Source organism: Panthera tigris, chromosome B3 (genome assembly GCF_018350195.1).
Source record: "Panthera tigris isolate Pti1 chromosome B3, P.tigris_Pti1_mat1.1, whole genome shotgun sequence".
NCBI classification, from domain to species: Eukaryota; Metazoa; Chordata; class Mammalia; order Carnivora; family Felidae; genus Panthera; species Panthera tigris.
Genome location: NC_056665.1, coordinates 142,849,094 through 142,867,129, shown reverse-complemented (window position 1 = coordinate 142,867,129; position 18,036 = coordinate 142,849,094). Strand labels below are relative to the sequence as shown.

The 18,036-nt window shown below is 52.9% G+C and overlaps 1 long non-coding RNA gene across 1 annotated transcript; it reads left to right on the top strand.

Annotated features, from left to right (window-relative positions):
• Window positions 1–2,772: 2,772 nt before the first annotated feature.
• On the top strand, window positions 2,773–12,782 carry LOC122239318. The gene is made up of 5 exons (XR_006218286.1): window positions 2,773–2,906; window positions 4,466–4,509; window positions 5,082–5,137; window positions 10,850–10,899; window positions 12,569–12,782. It is a non-coding gene; the product is annotated as an uncharacterized LOC122239318 (long non-coding RNA).
• Window positions 12,783–18,036: the final 5,254 nt, after the last annotated feature.

The following is an 18,036-nucleotide window of genomic DNA, read 5'->3' as shown; positions in this document are numbered from 1 at the left end:
GGGCCTGGAGGGGGACAGAGGCAATGAGAGAGGAGACGTGTGGTTTCCTGGGGCTGAGGACAGTAAGGGGCAGCGGGTTGAGGCCTGGGAGGGGGAGGACGGGTGTGCTCAAGGGCAGGGCCAGGTGAGTTTCATGGGTAGGAGACTGCCATCGAAGACCCTTCCCTTGCTCCTGATCACAGATGACCAGACTGGGCTCTGAGGGCAGGCGGGGGCCAGGACATTTCCTCCTCTGAGGGGTGCGTTGAGGGCCAGGGAGGGGTGTGCAGCCCCAGAGGGACATGGTCTTTGAGATTCCAGGCCCGTCAATCTGGAGGAAGGATGCTGGGGAGGTTAGGGCCTCGGATCCCCCTCTGAGACGGCTAATGAAGATGCTAACGAGAGCTAGTGGACATTTCCTGGGGCCCTGGGGTCTGCTCTCCCTCCCTTTGTTCATGGAAGTCCCGAGAACCAGGCCGAGGGGCTCCCCGCAGCTTCCCTGCAGGTGTGAGAGCCCCCCTTCCCGTGAGCTGCTGGCATCATTTTGATTGGGTACCTACACTTGTTATCTGTTGTATTTTATACCCAATGTGGGGGCTCAGGGACAGGTCCCGATGGCAGAAATCCAACAACTGGTGAGCCATTAAGAGGCAAGTAGAGCGGACCCACTGGGGCTCCTATCCCAGGCCCACCCTGGTGTCCCCAGGCTAGGCAGTAACTTCAGGTAGGCACAGGAAGCGGCTGCAAGCTCTTGGTGCTAAAAATAACACAACACAATAGAAACAGTAAAAATAAAATAAAACAACGAATAATTAGACGAAACCAAGCGTGAGCTTCCCAGAAGACCGCCTGTGCCGGGAGCGGGGCACCCAGAAAAGCCGAGAAAAGACCAAGCCCGGCCTCGGAGACCGCTACGACTGCTACTCAAGGGCCCTGCGACAGTCGACCTCTCTGAACCTTGGTCTCCTCCTCTCTGTGCAGTGATAGCACCACCTCACAGCGTGGGTTCATGGGCTGAGCAGGCTCGATGTTCCCAGAGAGGCGCAAGGGCCCGGGCCTCCCCCCCCCCCCCCCCCCCCCCCCCCCCCCCCCCCCCCCGCCTAGCGTGTTTGGGGCCGCCTGGCCTGCGCTGTTCGTGGGGAAACAGGTCTGGACGCCCGCTCCTCCTGAGCCCTGGGGGGGACCAACGCTGATTGGACGGGAGGCAGGGAGTGGGCGTGGCCGGTGGGCGTGGCCAGGAAAGTCCGCCTCTGGCTCCCACCTGCAGGAGGCCGGCGCCGCAGGTCCCGGGAGGAGGGACAGGTCCCGGGCCGCCGGGCTGGCCTCTCCCCCCGTGTCGTGACCCCAGGGGGCCCGGCCGGTTCAGCGCTCCGCACCGGGCGGGTCGTCCTCCCGCTGTCACCCCTTCGCGGCAGCCTCGCTGCTGGGCAAGGGCAGCGGGGACAGCGGGGACGGTGGGGCGTGGCGGCTGGGAGCGGTCGGTCGGCTCAGGTCAGACTGTGGGGGCAGGGAGACCTCAATTCAATAAGGGCGGAGCTCAGGTACGTGAACTTGACTGTCACAGAGGCTTGTCTTTTTATCCCCACACCCCGTCCCACCCGGGGCTGCGGTCTATGGCCCCCACGAACACGCAGGACGTGCCTCTCATTTAAGTCCCCCCTTCTCCTCGTGCACGTCCCCAGCCGGGGATGGAGCCGTTCTGAGGAGGGTCCTCGGCTCCCATCAATGCCCCTCCCCCCCCGCCCCCGCCTCGAGCTCCTTCTCCTCGTCCTCAATCCTTGGTCGCTGACTTTCCTTATCTACACTCACCCCTTGGAGGCCTCGTCTATAGGCAGCCACGCCCACATTTGCAGCTCGCGTCCACTTCCAGCTGTGGCTGATGGTGTTCCAAACTTCACACCCCAGACTCAGCCCTGTCTTCTGCCCCCCCCCCCCATTTCTCCTGCAGCCTGCCTCTTTGACAATGAAGGACAATGGATGGCGACTCCACTCCTCCAGTGCTCAGGCCCCAACCCCCACCCATCCTTGCCTCCTCTCCCTCCTCAAATCCCTTGTGAAAGCCACCAGGAAATCCCCGGATCCTCTTTCAAACTCGACCCAAATCTGACCACGTCTCACCATGTCCTCGGCTGCCGCGAGGTCCTGCCTCTGTGGTCTCTGCTCTGGATCCCTCCCGCATTGGCCTCTCTGTACTCATTTCTTGTCAGTTGGGGTGGTTCTGTTAAATCGAAAGTCAGATCACATACTTTTTGTACTCAAAACCCTTCAATGGCTCCCCTCTTCACTCCAAGTAAAAGCCAAAATCCTTAAAAAAAATTTTTTTTAATGTTTATTTTTGAGAGAGAGAGAGAAAGAGAGAGAGTGGGAGTCGAGGAGGGGCAGAGAGAGGGAGACACAGAACTCGAAGCGGGCTCCAGGCCCTGAGCTGTCAGCATAGAGCCCAACATGGGGCTTGAACTCACAAACCATGAGATTATAACCTGAGTTGGAATTGAATGCTTAACCGACTAACCCACCCAGGCACCTCCCTAAATCCTTTAACCCCCCTGAAGACCTCTGTCCCCCTGGGCTCCAGCCACGCTGGCCTCCAGCCCCTCACCCCATAGTCCGAGGGCTCCCAAGGCAGGGTCTTCTGTTCCTGCAAATACCACCTCCTGAAAATCGTGCCCCCACCTCAGCTGTCCAACCAGACCTGCTGCTGGCCCGTGTCCCCTCTTGAGTCCTGCCTCCCTCCTTTTTGTCACGGCACCTAACACATCGGATAGGTAACGGGTTAATTATGGTTACTGTCTATTGTCTATGGTTCCATGCAGGTGGGGGTTTCTTATCTGCCTCGTTCACAGATGCAGTTCTGGTGCCCACCACGGTGCCTCGCACACAGTAGGCCCTCAATAAATATCTGTTGACGGAAGAGTCACTAGTCTCGGGTAAGTTTCAGGGATGCCGGCTGTGGGCGCAGCCCTAGTGGGGTGGTCGGTGTTTGACTAGTGACCAGGTAAAGGGAAAGGACAGCATTGACCCCTCGTCCGCTTGTTGGGGTGAGGCAGAGGAACACTTAGCGAACCCAAGGCAGAGGGAGGGAATTAAAAAGGCTTAAAGCTGGAGCTGTCAGCTTCAGATCAGGTGCACCAAGAGAGGCCAGGGGGAGACGGCCAAGCGAAAGTGGGAAAGCAGATCACGCACAAACTGTCATCCGGCCACGGGGTGCAGGACACCAGTGTCTCTGGGGGCACTTGGTCTGAGTTAAAAGCAGCAATGGGTCCTGCAGGCAAAACACAGATGGGGAACAGAGGGGCAAGGCTGTTCCCTCCAACCTGTCATCCACGTGGCAGGCACAGGAGCAGAAGGAGACACCCTGAGCGGCGGGTGAAGGGAAACTGTAGGGAAGCCCAGGTCTGCAGGAAGAGGACGGGGACGGAGGACACTTCCGTTGGCCCCAGAAATTCAAGGGGAATTCAGGAGCTCAGAATGAGCCAGTTTGCAGGAGCAGCCAATACACAGGGGGTCACTTTCCAACGAGGATGAGTTTGGGCTGCAAGAGAACTCTGCCTCGGGGCTGCCTCATCTATGAAGGAATATTCTAGAAGAGGAGGGGGCAGCAACGCCAGGCCCAGGGCAGAACAGGGGCACAGCAGGCCTTTGGCTCAGGGACCATGAGGTCTAGAACTTTCCTTGGGGACTTTCTTGTCGTGGGTATGTCTGTATGTGGGGCACTGTGTGGGGGTGGGGGTGGGGTTTTGAAGGGGAAATAAAAAGAGTTTAAACACCGAGGACTCTAAGAGGAGAAAGGCTTCTTTAGTTGTTTGAGCCACAGAAAATCTGACTCAGCCTTGCTTAAGTGAAAAGGGAATCTATTTGTTCACAAAAGCTGGAAAAGTCTAGATCCAGCTTCAGGTGCAGCTTGACTGGGGCTCCAGGGAGGTTAGCAGGGATCTCAGCTGGGCTTCTTTAGGCCACTTGAGTGTGGCTCTATGGTTTCAGGCTCCTGTAAATTGAAGTCCAGGGTCCTGTGTCCCTTCCTGACCTGACGGAATGTTCTAGATTGTGTGTGGGTTATCACCTCCTTTTTAGTCCAGTGGCTTCACCACAGGCATGGCTGTGAGACAGCGGGATTCTTTAGGGGACAGTGGGGTCTAGTTGCTGTGAGGACAGACGTCAGGCATCAAAGCAGCAGACACCCCCACCTCAGAGGACTTGAGGTGAAATCGGTCATGAGGTACCCCCCACAAGGACAAAATCCCCAACTCTGAAGGAAGAAGGGATGTTTTGGATCCTGTTTACTGGAAGGAGCAGCCACATGAAGGAGGGTCCTCTGTGAGAATGCATCAAGTAGAGAGATGTCCACAGTTTGCTTCCTGGTAGGAGATCCTCCCTCCCCCCCCCCCCCCCCGCGTTTTAAGCTTGCAAAGTGTGAACTAAGAACAACTAGCATTTTGGCGCCAAAGAGCCAGGGGTTCCCTTCTCCTGACTTCTTGTTTCCACGCAGGTGACTTCCTGTTTCCACCCAGATGGCTTCCTGTTTCCACGCAGGTGACTTCCTGTTTCCACCCAGGTGGCTCTTGGTTCCTCCCCTGCTCTGTGAAGGGCAGAGGGGAGACCCTGCCTTCCCTTGGGCTGAGTCTGGGGTGTGGGGGGGGGAGCCCATCCTTATTGTCTTGACCACGTTGGGGCACTCAGGTTGGATTAATTCCTCCTGTAGAATTGCTCCTGAAATGACCTGGTTAGCGAACGATGACTCAGCCCCAGCCCCCGCGGGGCTTCAGTGAACCACATGTGGATCCTGACAGATTTGTCTCTGTGCCAGATTGTGGGGGAGGCCTTCATTCCACGGGAACTTAATTTCCGTGGGGAATTTTTGAATTTTAACTTCTTTATGGTAACTGACGAGCGGGACGGGCTTCACAGGGGTTTGTCCTGCATGGTTTTGGCATTGGGACAATTTTGGCTGGGCTGTCCCCTGACTGCTCTGTGAGCTTGCCTGGCTCCAACACTGGGCATCATTGAAATGAGAAGTAAGAAAAGCAGGAGAGAAGATTGGGGTTGTTTGGTTTTGGTGTGGTTTGGAGTTAAGATAAGGGGTGTCCTATTTTGATCCATTTCAGAGGCTTTCTGGGGACATCAGAATTGGACCTTTCGGTGGTTCCAGAAGAATACCAAGGTAAATACGGGGCAGGGGGTGTGGATAAGATGGTGGGAATGGATTCTTTCAAGAGAGGATCTTTCAGAGAGGCCACACCTCTAGTTGACTCCATGACAAAGAGCAGTCAGAATGCTTTGGAAGTGGGTGAATAGTCCTGGTTTCTGGCCCAGCATATAAGGAGCTTGAAGTTGCCACTCTGTCCTAACAACCAAACAGTTGAATAAACTGAGAAGCAGCCGCTCTTAGATCTGTGAGAGAAGTGAGGTCATGGGACAGACTGCTGCCCCTGGTGTCGGGGAGGCTGACAGCTGATACAGAGAACCACCCCTTACTGGACAGGAACCCACCAGCAGAAACCTCTGGGGGAGCCAGTGCTGAGGTAGGAAAACTGGAGCTTGGGCATTGCTGGAGGCTCAGTGTGGACGGGTCTGAGTCAAAACTCCAGGGGGACCCGTCCCAGAGGGCCCTCACCCTTTTGTGGGTTTTCACCTGTAGGTTCTCACAGGGAATAGCAGAGAAAATTCCTCTCCCATTTCTGGAAGCATCGTGAAGTACCCCAGATGACTCTGTTCTTCTCAACAGTGTCTGCCCTCAGGGGGAACCAGTTCCCCAGAGCCTAAACCCCTGGGGTTTTAGCAGAGCCTGAATGACCTGGGGGCAGGGAAATACCCAGCTCCAGCCCACTCTGGCCAGCCCGGCCCACCTAAGGGAGCTCCCAGTCCAGAGGCACAGGCTCGCTAAAAACCCAGGACCTACTCGCGGGACTACAGAACTCTTCTCTCCTGCCCACACCACACCACATCGCTAGAGTCTGTGTACAGAGGTTCCTTTTACCCAGTGCATTATGTCCTGCCAGCAAGAAAAAGTGGCAAGACATACTAAAGGCCAAAGAAAACAAAGCCAAACAAAACCACACACACAGTTTGAAGAGATAGAGCAAAGATCAGAACCAGACTCGGGTATGGCAGGGATGTTGGAATTCTCAGGCAGGAAATTTAAAACAATGATGAATATGCTACAGGCTTTCATGGATAAAGCAGACAGTGTGCAGATACAGGTGTGCCGTGGAAGCAGAGATGGAAACCCTGAGAAAGAACCAGAAAGAAATGCGAGAGATCAAACACACTGCAAGAGAAATGAAGGATGCCTTTGATGGGCTCATTTGTAGACTGGACACGACTGAAGAAAGAATCTCGGAGCTTCAGGACATCTCAGTAGAGACCTGCAAACCTGAAGAGCAAAGAGAACAAGGACCGAAAAACATAGAACAGAATATCCCAGGACTGTGGGACAACTACAAAGGTGTGACATAGCATAATGGGCAGGCCGGAAGGAGAGGAGAAAGACAGGCGGGAACAGAAGGAACATTTGAAACCATAGTGACTGAGAATTTCCCCCCAGTCAATGTCAGACCCCAAATCACAGATCCAGGAAGCTGAGAGAGTACTAAACAGGGTAATTGCCCACAAAACTGCACTTAGGCATTTTATTTTCAAAATACAGAAAATCAAAGATAAAGAAAATAATCCTGAAAGAAGCCAAAGAAAAAAATACATTATGTATAGAGGAACAAAGATGAGATTTACATCCTCAAGTTGAACAAAACATGGGGTTGTAATGTACAGCATAGGGAACACAGTCAATAATTTTGTAACAACCCTGTATGGTGAAAGATGGTAACTAGACTTATTGTGGTGAATCGTTTTGTAATGTATATGAATATTGAATCACTATGTTGTATACCTGAAACTAATACAATATTGTATGTCAATTATTCTTTAATTAAAAAAGATATCCAGCTTCTCTTCAGAAATCATGCAAGTGAGAACAGAGAGGAGTGAAATATTTAGAGTTTGAGAAAAAAAAAAACTACTAATAAAATTGATCACTAACTAGTACTCAGACTAACCAAGAAAAAAAGAGAGAAGACAAGTTACTGATATCAGAAATGAAAAAGGGGACATCACTACAGATCCCATTGACATTAAAAGAATGACAAAGGAATGGTATTAGCTCTGTGCTCACAACTTTGATAACCTTTATAAACATGGACCTATTTCTCAAAAGACACAATCTGCCAAAACTCACACAAGAAGAAATAGACAATCTGAATTAGCCTGTATCTATTAAAGTGATTGAATCAATAATTAATAGCCTTCAAAAACCCAAGTCCAGATAAATTCACTGATGAATTCTACCAGACATTTAAGGAAAAAAATATAGCAATTCTCCAGATTATCTTTCAGAATATGGAAACAGAAGGACTATTTCCTAACTCATTCTATGAGACTAGCATGACATGAAGGCCAAAACCAGACAAAGATGTTATAAGGAAATTACAGACCAATATCTCACATGAACATAGATATAAAAATCCTCCAAAAAATATTAGCAAATCAAATCCAACAATGTATAAAAAGAATTACAGACCCTAACTAAGTGGGATTTGTCATAGGTATGCAAGGCTGTTTCAACATTTGAAAATCAATTAATGCAATCCATCACACCAACAGGCTAAAGAAGAAAAATCACATGATCATTTCAAAGTTTGCAGAAATATTATTGGATAAAATCCAAAACTCATTCTTTATAAAAACTCTCAGTAAACAAGGAATAGAGAAAGAACTTCCTCAACTTGATAAAGAATGTCTACAAAAAACCTAGAGCCAACATCATATTTAAAGGTGAAAAGCTAGGAGCTTTCCCACTAAGATCAGAAACAAGGCAAGGATGCCTCTTCTCACCACTCCTTTTCAATATAGTACTGGATCATGATCTCGCGGTTCGTGAGTTCAAGCCCTGCGTCGGGCTCTGTGCGGACAGCTTCGGATTCTGTGTCTCCCTCTCTCTCTGCCCCTACCCCACTTGCACTCTCTCAGTATAGTACTGGAAGTCCTGGATGATGCAATAAGACAAGAAAAGGAAATAAAAGGTATATAGATTGGGAAGGAAGAAATAAAGCTGTCTTTGTTCACTGATGACATGGTTGTCTATACAGAATCTATAAAAAAATTGACAAAAACTGGAACTAATAAACAATTATAGCAATATTGTAGGACGTAAGATTAGTATACAAAAGTCAATTGCTTTCCTATATACCAGCAGTGAATAAGTGGCATTTGAAGATAAAACCATAATGCTATTTACATTAGCACCTCCCCCAAAATGAAATACTTAAGTTTATAAGTAACAAAATATGTACAAGACCTATATGAGGAAAACTACAGAACTCTGATGAAAGAAATTAAAAAAAAAAAGAACTAAATAAATGGAGAGATAGTCCATGTTCATAGATAGGAAGATTCAATATTTTTAAGATGTCAATTCTTCCTAACTTGATATATAGATTCAATGCAGGTTATTGTGTGGGTATTGAAAAGCTGATTCTAAAGTTTCTATGGAGAGGCAAAAGACTCAGAATAGTCAAGACAATATCAAAAGAGAACAGAGTTGGAGGACTGACACCATCTGACTTCAAGACTTTCTGTAAAGCTACAGTAATCAAGACAATGTGGTATTGGCAAAAGAATGGACAAATAGGTCAGTGGAACAGAATAGAGAGCCCAGAAATAGACCCTCACGAATATAGTCTACTGATCTTTGACAAAGCAGCAAAGTAGATACAATGGAGCAAAGACAGTATCTTCAACAAATGGTGCTAGACCAATTGACATACACATGAATCTAAACACAGACCTTACACTCTTCATAAAATGTAACTCAAAATGGATCATGAACCAAAATGTAAAATGCAAAACTATAAAACTAGAAGATAGCATAGGAGAAAATCTAGATGATCTCGGGTTTGATCGCACTTTGGATATAACATCAAAGGCTTGATCCATGAAAGAAATCACTGACGAGCTGGATTCATTAAAACTAAAAATTTCTGCTCTGTGAAAGACACTGTCAAGAGAATGAAAAGACAAGCCACAATCTGGGGGAATATATTTGCAAAAGACACATCTGATAAAGGATTATCCGAAATATAAAAGGACTCTTAAAACTCAACAATAAAAAAACAAACAATCCAGTTTAAAAATTGGCCCAAGGATCTTAACAGACACCCTATCAGAGAAGATATACAGACGGCAAATAAACATATGAGAAGCTGCTCCATACCCAATGTCAGCACGGAAATGCAGATTACAAAAACAGGGAGATACCACCACACGCCCATTAGAATGGCTGAAATCCGGAACGCTGACAACACTGAGTGCTGGTGAGGCTGTGGCGCTGCAGGGACTCCCATCCATCTCTGGTGGGAATGAGGAACCATGCAGTCACTCTGGAAGGCACTTGGGTGGCTTCTTACAAAACTAAACATACTCTCACGTATGATACAGCCATTGCACTCCTGGGCGTTTACCCAAAGGAGTTGAAAACTTACATCCGCACAAAATCTGCACCAGATTTTTATAATAGCTTTATTCATAATTGCTCAAACTTAGAAGCAACCGAGATCTCCTTCCGTAAGTGACTGGATAAATAAACTGTGGTCCAACTACACAAGGGAATGTTACTCAGTGCTAAAAGGAAGTGAGCTATCAAACCACGAACAGACGTAAAGGAACCTTAAATGCATATTTCCAAGTGAAAAAAAAATCTGAAAAGGCTGTATCCTGCGTTGTTCCGACTGTGTGGCATTCTGGAAAAGGGGAAAAGACTATGAAGACAGTAAAAAGATCAGTAGTTGTCGTGGGATGGTGGGGGAGGAAAGGGGTGAATTGGCAGGGGACAGGGGGTTTTTAAGGCGGTGCCACTACTCTGTGTGATACTATACTGATGGATACATGTCATTGTACGTGTGTCCCAACCCATAGACCGCACAAAAGCAAGAGCAAACTGTGGGCTCTGGGTGATGTCAGTGTAGATTCATCAATGGTAACAAACGTCCCACTCTGGTGGGAATGTTGATAATAGGGGAGGCTGTGCACGTGGGGAGACCGGGGCTATGTGGAAAATTTCTGTAACTTTTGCTCAATTTTGCTGTGAATCTAAAACTGCTGTAAAAAACAGTCTAAAAATTGGGGCGCCTGGGTGGCTCAGTCGGTTAAGCGTCTGACTCTTGATTTCCGCTTGCTCACGATCCCAGGGTCGTGGCTCAAGCCCCGCGTGTTGGGTTCTGTGCTGAGTGTGGAACCTGCCTGGGATCCTCTCTCTCCCACTCTCTCTCTGCCCCTCCCACCTGCCCCGGCTCACGCTCTCTCTCTCTCTCTTAAAAAAAAAAAAAAAAAGTCCAAAAATCAACCTGACAAAAGTCGGGAAGATGCCAACCCCTCCCCCATCTCGGCTCTCTCTTGAAGGGGTCACGTCTGGCCTCCATGAGGCAGGTGGACAAGGGAACCCAGCGACTGCCCCTAAGTGTCCTTGTTCCCTCAGTTCCACGCGGTGGCCGCCCCCAGATCCTAGGCCAGCACGTGCTTGGCCTGAGCAGCGCCCTTCTGCTCAGCCTCCCCGGAAGGCCCTGCAGACACTGGCCACCAGGGACCGATAGCTCTCCGTGTCCTGTTCGCCCTTGGCCCAAGGACATCCTCCCGGGAAGGCCCAGCATGGTCGAGGGGGCAGGACCCAGGCACTGTGGGGTCCCCCGGCCACAGAGCATCAAATGCCACCCCATGTGTCTCGAACTCCTGATAACATTGTCCGGCCAAAACAAACAAACAAAAAACCCCAAAACACAAAATTAGCAAATACAAATGTAAAAACCACACTCCTCTCATTTTACAGGAGGAATCTGAGGCTGAGAGGGGAGTCACAGCGGGGTCAAGAGGTAGAAGGTAGGACTCGGGTTGCGGGCGGGGTGGGGTGCCCGACCTGTGTGGCCCCTGACTGGTGTCCTGAGGGGGGGACGGAGACCTAGCCTCCCACACTGAGCTGCCCACCAGCATCTGGGTAACAAGAGGAAGCGTTCGCTGACCTCTCCGTGACTTTGCCCCCAAATGTGGGTGCTGGCGCCCGGGGTGGGGGGACGGCGGCCCAGGGCCCCCTTCCCAGGCTGCCGGCCGGGGTGCTGAAGCAGCAGATACCAGAGCAGACGGGGACCCGTGTGTGGTGTGTGACAGCGAAGCAGCTGTCAGCCTGCCTTGGTGGCGGGAGAGGACCCGATCTGAGGTGGCTGAGGCCCCAGGTGTGGGCGTCAACCGGCGATTTCCTGAAGAGCCTGCCCCCGGCGCCCTGGCTAAGCCCACCCAGCCTCCTTGGCTGTCTCCTCCTGACCCCTCTGGTCTCAAGACCTTTTCGAAGGGCACATCTCACCGCCTGAGCCTCCAGGCAGCGTGTGCTAACGGGAAAATGATGAACTCCGGGTAAAAAGCCCGACTTGCCGCGTCCACCCGTCTCCCTGTCGTAAATCTGCCAGTGTGGCCCGTTTCAGGGGACGGACCTGAGGTCCCTGAGGGTGGGGCGGGGAAGGCACATGGCAGGACACCGTTGCTTAGTATTTCCGCCCTACAGATGAGGAGAGACCGTAGGGAGTGGCAGTGAAATATGAAGGAGGTGATAAATGTTGAGTATTTATTAGCTCTCTTTTTAATATAGTTTAAGTTTGCGTAACTGTTAAGTTTTCATAACGGCTGTGTTACCAACTAGCCTGTGAAATTCCTGGAAACGTAAGAGCTCTTGCGACGGGGGCAGCACACGACCGCAGGGCACTCCCGGACTCCTCCTCCTTCCCGGGGGGCTCACCCTCCTGGGCACTGACCATGCCCCACGCCAGCTCCCCAGAACCATGCACAGGTCGCCAAAATGACCTTCGCTGCTGCTGCCCGGTGTCTGAGACGGCCTGCCCCCCCCCCCCCCTTCCCAGTCCAGGAGCCCATAAGCACTAGCCAGGAGGAGGGAGGAGGATGGAGGGAGGAGGCAAGAGGCCGGAGGGGAGAGGGAGCCAGGGGAGCACAGGGGTCCTACCTTTGGTGCACGAAGCTCGCCCCCTAGCATTTCAAGCGACAGCTTGGCATCCTAGGGACAGAATTTGCTAGAGCATGAACTTGAACGCTCGAGAAATCATAGAGGGCAAATGGTAAGCAGCAGCGGGTGCAGAGTGCAGACTGGGGACGCAAGGCCTGGGTTTGGTCCCGCTCCCATGAGTCCCTGCCCGGTGACCTCAGGCAGCTTTCTCAGGCTCTCTCAGCCTTGGATGCTTGCTTCATCTGTAAAATGGCCACAACTAACACTTCGTAGGGCGTTTGCGAGGCCTGAGCCGATAAAGAAACACACTCGTACTAGTGTCCGGCACACGCGGAAAGACAGTGTAAGTCTGTGCGTCCTCTCCCGCGCAGCAGCGTAGATAACGCACATTGTTCCGCGAGCGAAAAGCAAAAATGGTCGTTGCCCGCCATCTGGTGGTAAAGGTCTGGAATTACACCCGAGATTGCGCGCAGGTGGGTAATTTTGCGCCCGCGGCCTTGGTGCCTCTGTTGCCCACGTGCCCCTCTTGCCCCATTTCAGCCCCTTGACCCCTGGAAGCGGCAGCCTCCTCATGAAAGAAGAGGGTTTGGCTGGAACGGCGTCTTCCCTCCCACCGAGTCCTGGACTTTTCAGAACCAGCTCCTGCACCTGATGCCTTGGGATCCTCACGGGGCTGATGAACAAAGCTGGTCTTTGCAGCAGCTGGGCTGGGACAGCAGGTGGGTAAAGGGCCTGCTGTGAGGGTCCTGCACGCGTCCCGTGTGTGTGTGGGGGGGGGGGGGCAAGCCCAGCCCTCATGCCTCTGGGTGACTGACGGGCTCTGACTCTCTCTGCGGTTCCCTACACAGTGTCCCTGTCCTGGGCACCAGTCCTCCTGAGAGCCAGGCGGTGCTCTGGGTGCCGGGAAGAGAGCAGGGGCTTAGGTTCTGGTGGGGGAGACGGGCGGTGCCGTGGGCACCTGCCGAGCGCTGACCTAGGGCGTCCGGCTGCACAGGGACATCTCTGGGTCTCTGCTGAGCGCTGGGCCTTCCGTGGGGGCCCCAGGTGGGGACGTGCGGAGATCCCGAGCCCTTCTGCGGCGTTTCCGCGCCCACCAGACCTGTGACGAGGCCTGTGCTATCCTGGCCACATTCCCGGCGGCCGCGTGTGCCTGTGGATCAACGGCCCGTATTTCCCAGCCCTGCCCAGTGCTTTCCGGCAGGTGTCTCCTTCACAACTTAGTGTCCGAGGCAAGCAGCCTCCATCCTGCAGAGGAGGAGGTGGCCAGAGAGGTCAAGTGCACGGGCCGGGGGTCGGGCTCTGACCGCGGGGCCAGCAGTCCGCGCTGGGGAGGCCGCGGCCGCCTCCTGTGCTGCGAAGCCCCGAGAACCGCGTTAGGGCACCGCCTGTCCCCGAGGGGCAGTTTCTGCCGTGACAGCACGGAGATCTGTCAAGTGGAAGGTAACTGAGGGCAGAGAGAACCAAACCCTGCCTCTCGCTTCTAACCTGACGCTTTCGTGCCCCCGGGGCGGGTGGCAGGAGGAGTGTCTTATCGGGGCTACTTGCAGTGTGGCCACTTTTGTTACCGTGCGAGGCTCTCTCGAGACCCCACGCCCTGCGCCGCTAGCCGGGGGAGGGGCTGGACTGTTCTGGAAGCCGCCATCCCTCTGGGGCTGGAGGCTGAGCGCGGTTCCCTCTTGCGCCGTCGCTCGCCTCCGCCTGCACGCCATGTTGTCCCCAAAGCGTCGTCAGGGGGCTGTCTGCGGCATCACGGAGGAAGCGTTGGCCTGGCGTGTGGTAGGCAACCACCCTATGGAGCAACGCAGCCGCCCCTCGTGGGGCTTTGCAGGTGCTGTGGCTTTTGCCGCTCGAAGGGCCGTGATGACCCCACACCGAGCAAGTCAATCGGCACCGTTTTCCCAACCCCATTGGCTCACTTCGTGTCTCTGTGTCGCGTTGGGCCGATTCCCCCAATATTTCAAACGTTCTCACGATCGTTTTATCCGTTGCGGTGACCTGCGGCCGGCGCTCTTCGAGGTTACCGTTGTGATTGGTTCGGGCCCCCGCGAACCCCACCTGGGTGAGACGGTGGCCTTGATAAACGTCGCGTGCGCTCCGACGGCTCCTCGCACTGGCCGTTCTTTCGAAGGAGCACGAAGCCCGGACGGCAGCGTGTCTGTTCACAACACAGTTTACTGAATATCTGAAGCCCGCTGTGGAGACCTGCTGCTCAGAAAAAGAAAGATTTCTTCCAACACGTTACTGCCCGTGGACAAAGCACCCGGGCGCCCGAGAGCTCTGATGGAGACGGACAAAGAGAGCAACGTTGCGTCCATCGATGATAGCACAGCATCCGTCCCGCAGCCCGTGGATCGAGGAGACGCTTTGACTTTCAGGTCTTGTTACTTAAGAAATGCATGTCAGGGCCTGGGTGGCTCGGTCCGTTAAGTGTCCGACTTCGGCTCAGGTCATGATCTCGCAGTCCATGGGTTCGAGCCCCGCGTCGGGCTCTGTGCCGACAGCTCGGAGCCTGGAGCCTGCCTCGGATTCTGTGTCTCCCTCTCTTTGTGCCCCTCCCCCAGCCATGCTCTCTCCCTCTCTCTCTCTCAAAAATAAACATTCAAAAAAATTTTTTTAAAAAGGGTCTGAAAATGTAAACAAAGGACTGACTGTGTCAGGGGAGAAATTGCAGACTCCAGTGCTGTGTTTGTGCTCGTGTGTGTGTGGGGGTGGGGGGGGTGGGGGGTGTCCTTGTGGGGCTGAGTTCTCCTGCACGAGCTGCAGCCACCCAGGTCACTCGTGGATGGTCCCCCTTGAACTGTGGGCGGCCGGGGGCACGTGGCAGAGGCCACACTGTGAGCTTGTGGCCCTCAGAGGGCCCCACAGTCTCTGCGCTGCCCAGGAAGCTGTGAGCTCACCACCGCCCCAAGGGGTCATGCTGGTTCCCCAGAGGGACCGGACAGGAGGTGGGATGGACTGTGGCCCAGGGCAGGGCTGTGGGCTGCAGATTGCAGGCTGACAAGCCGGTGCCCCTATCCCGGGGGCAGTGGGAGCCACTGAAGGTTTCAGAGCAGGGGGGGGGGGGTCAGGAGGGCGCTTCCCCCAGCAGCCCGGAGCACAACAACCGGGAATGGGAAGAGGGCAGGGGCTAAGGACCCACCAGGAGGCAGGACTCTTGGGGCCCGAATTGGGCAGGGGCAGCCTAGGGGAGAAGGGAGCGAGCAGGGCCGGGCCAGGCACAGTCCTCCACCCCAGTGGGTCCCCGGCCCCGCATCCCCAGGCAGGTCGGGACAGGCCTCCGGCTGTCTCAGCCTGAAGTGTTGGGGCCCCCTCAGCTCAGCGCAGTAGGTCAGGGACGGGAGCTGCCCGACCTGGGCCAGTGGCGGAGCCCCGGGCCAGATGAGTGTGGTGCCCGACACCCCAGCAGAGGCCGAGGAGCTGAGCGGGGGCGGGAGGGAGGCTCGGCTGCTCCCCCAGCTGCCCGTTCGGGCAAAGAACGCCGCGCGTGGTAAAATCGTGGCGGAACGTCTCGGACCGCTCAGGCAGATGTCCCGAGGCATCGCCATCAAATGCGGATTCCGACTTGAGCTCCACTGTGGCGAAGTGTCTGGAAGGCCCCGTTATCAGGCCGGTGCCCGGGAACCGGGAGGTGTGTCTGGGGGGCTGGAGATGGGCCAGGTCTCGGGGTACATCAGGGCTGCCTGGCGGCCCAGGCGGGGCCACGCCTGGCAGCTCGTGGCTCGGGCTGCCTCCCCCCGGCCTGTCCCTCAGCTGTCCCTCACCTGTTCCTGGCCGCGGGCCTCTCTCACCTCCGCCTCCTCTATGCTCCTCCCACGTAGGTGCCGGGGTTGCGGGGCAACCAGGACTGACAACGCTCCTCCAGAGGGTGGGGTCCACCCTCTGGAGGAGCTGAGGCTTTATTTCCCAGGCCACAGGGGAGACTCGTTAGCAAGAGAGCGAGGTCCACGAGATTTCAAGCCAGGAGCCAACTCTGGAGGCTGGTGTGGATGTACACGGTGGGTCTGCATGGGGGAAGGAGGGCTGGGGGGAGAGGCTGTTCCCAGGGGAGCAGGGCTGGAGCTGTGCCGGGGGAGCGGCAAAGGTGGACGGGGCGACCCTAGGTGGGGCTCCTGGGGCCCCCATTTCCCTGGTCACGGCCCCCAGATCTTCCCTGTGATTGCCCTCACCGCCTCCACGTGTGGGCTCCATCCATCCTTCCCGGCTTCTGGGTCCGTGGCTCATCAACAGCGGGGTGGGAAGAGCTCTGTTTTTAAAAATAAGAGAAATACGTGGTAAGAGCACTTAACATGAGTTCTATCTACCCTTGCCACAAATTTACTTTTTAAGTTTTTAATTTATTTTTAAAAATATTTTCTATATGTTTATTTTTCAGAGAGAGCAAGAGAGAGAGAGAGCAAACTGGGGACGGGCAGAGAGAGAGGGAGACAGAGGGTCTGAAGCAGGCTCCGTGCTGTCCGTGCAGAGCCTGAGTCGGGGCTCAAACTCATGAACCGAGAGCTCATGACCCGAGCCAAAGTCAGGCACTTAACCGACTGAGCCACCCAAGTGTCCCTACTTATTTTTTATTTGAGGAGACGGGGGAGGGAGGGAATCTTAAGCACATTCCACGGTCAGCGCTCAGCGAGGAGCCCAACTCAAACCTGGAATCATGACCTGAGTTGAAATTAAAAGTCGGATGCTCAACTGACTGAGTCACCTAAGCGCCCCTTACAACAAAATTGTAAACGCACAGTACAATATTGTCAGCTGCAGGAACAACGTGGGACAGCAGATCTCTAGGACTTCTCCTTCTTGTATAACTAAAACTTCACCTGTTGAACAGCACCTCCCTATTTCTGTCTCCCTCCCCCCAGTCCCTGGCAACCACCGTTCTAAGCTGTTTCCTTGAGTTCGACTACTTTAGATCCTCATCTAAGTGGAGTCATGAGTGTTTGTACCGTGTCTGGCTTATTTCACCGAGCCTAATGTCTTCCAGGCTCACCCATGTTGTCACAAATGAGAAGATTTTCTTTTTTAAGGCTACATAATATTCCAAAGTAGGTATATCACACGTTTTCTTTATCCATTCATTTGTCCATGAACATTTCAGGTTTTGCCATTTCTTGGCTGTTGTGGATCATGTTGCGATGAACGTGGGAGTGTAGATACCTCTGATTTCCATTCTTCTAGATAGATGCCTGGAAATGGGATTGCTGGATCATATGGCAGGTCGATTTTCAATTTTTTGAGGCCACGCTCTGCCATTTCCCATAGTAGCTACACCATTTTACATTCTCAACAGTGTACAAGGGTTCCAGTTTTTCCACATCCTTGCCAACACTTTTCCTTCTTCCCTTCCCCTCCTCTCCCTCCTCTTCCCTCCTCCTCCTCCTCCTCCTTCTTCATAATAACCATCCTAAAAGGTGTGAAGTGATATTATAGTTTTGATTTGTGTTTCCCTGATGATTATTGATGTGGAGCATCTTTTCATGTACCTGTTGGCCATCTGTATATTTTCTTTGGAAAAATATCTATTCAAGTCCTTTGCCCACTTTTTAATCAGGTTGTTTGATTTTTTTGCTACTGAGTTGTAGGAGTTCTCTATACATTTTGAATATTAGCTCCTTTTCAGAGATACAGTTTGCAAATATCTTCTCCCATCCCATGGGTTACCTTTTCACTCTGTTGATCGTTCCCTTGTATGGTCACAAGCTTTTTAGTCTGATGCAGTCCCACTTGTTGATTTTTGCTTTTGTTGTCTGTGCTCTTGGTGTCATATCCAAGAAACCATTGCCAAGACCCGGGTCGTTAAGCTTTTCCTTATATTTTCTTCCAGGAGGTTTACAGTTTCAGGTCTTAAATTTAAATCTTTAATTCATTTTGAGTTGATTTTCGTGCGTGGTGCCCGATGAGGCCCAATGTCATTCTTTTGCATGCGGATATCACTTTTCCCAGCACCATTTGTGGAAGAGACTGTCCTCTCCCCATTGTGTGTTGTTGGCACTCCGCTGAAGGTCAGTTGACCAGCA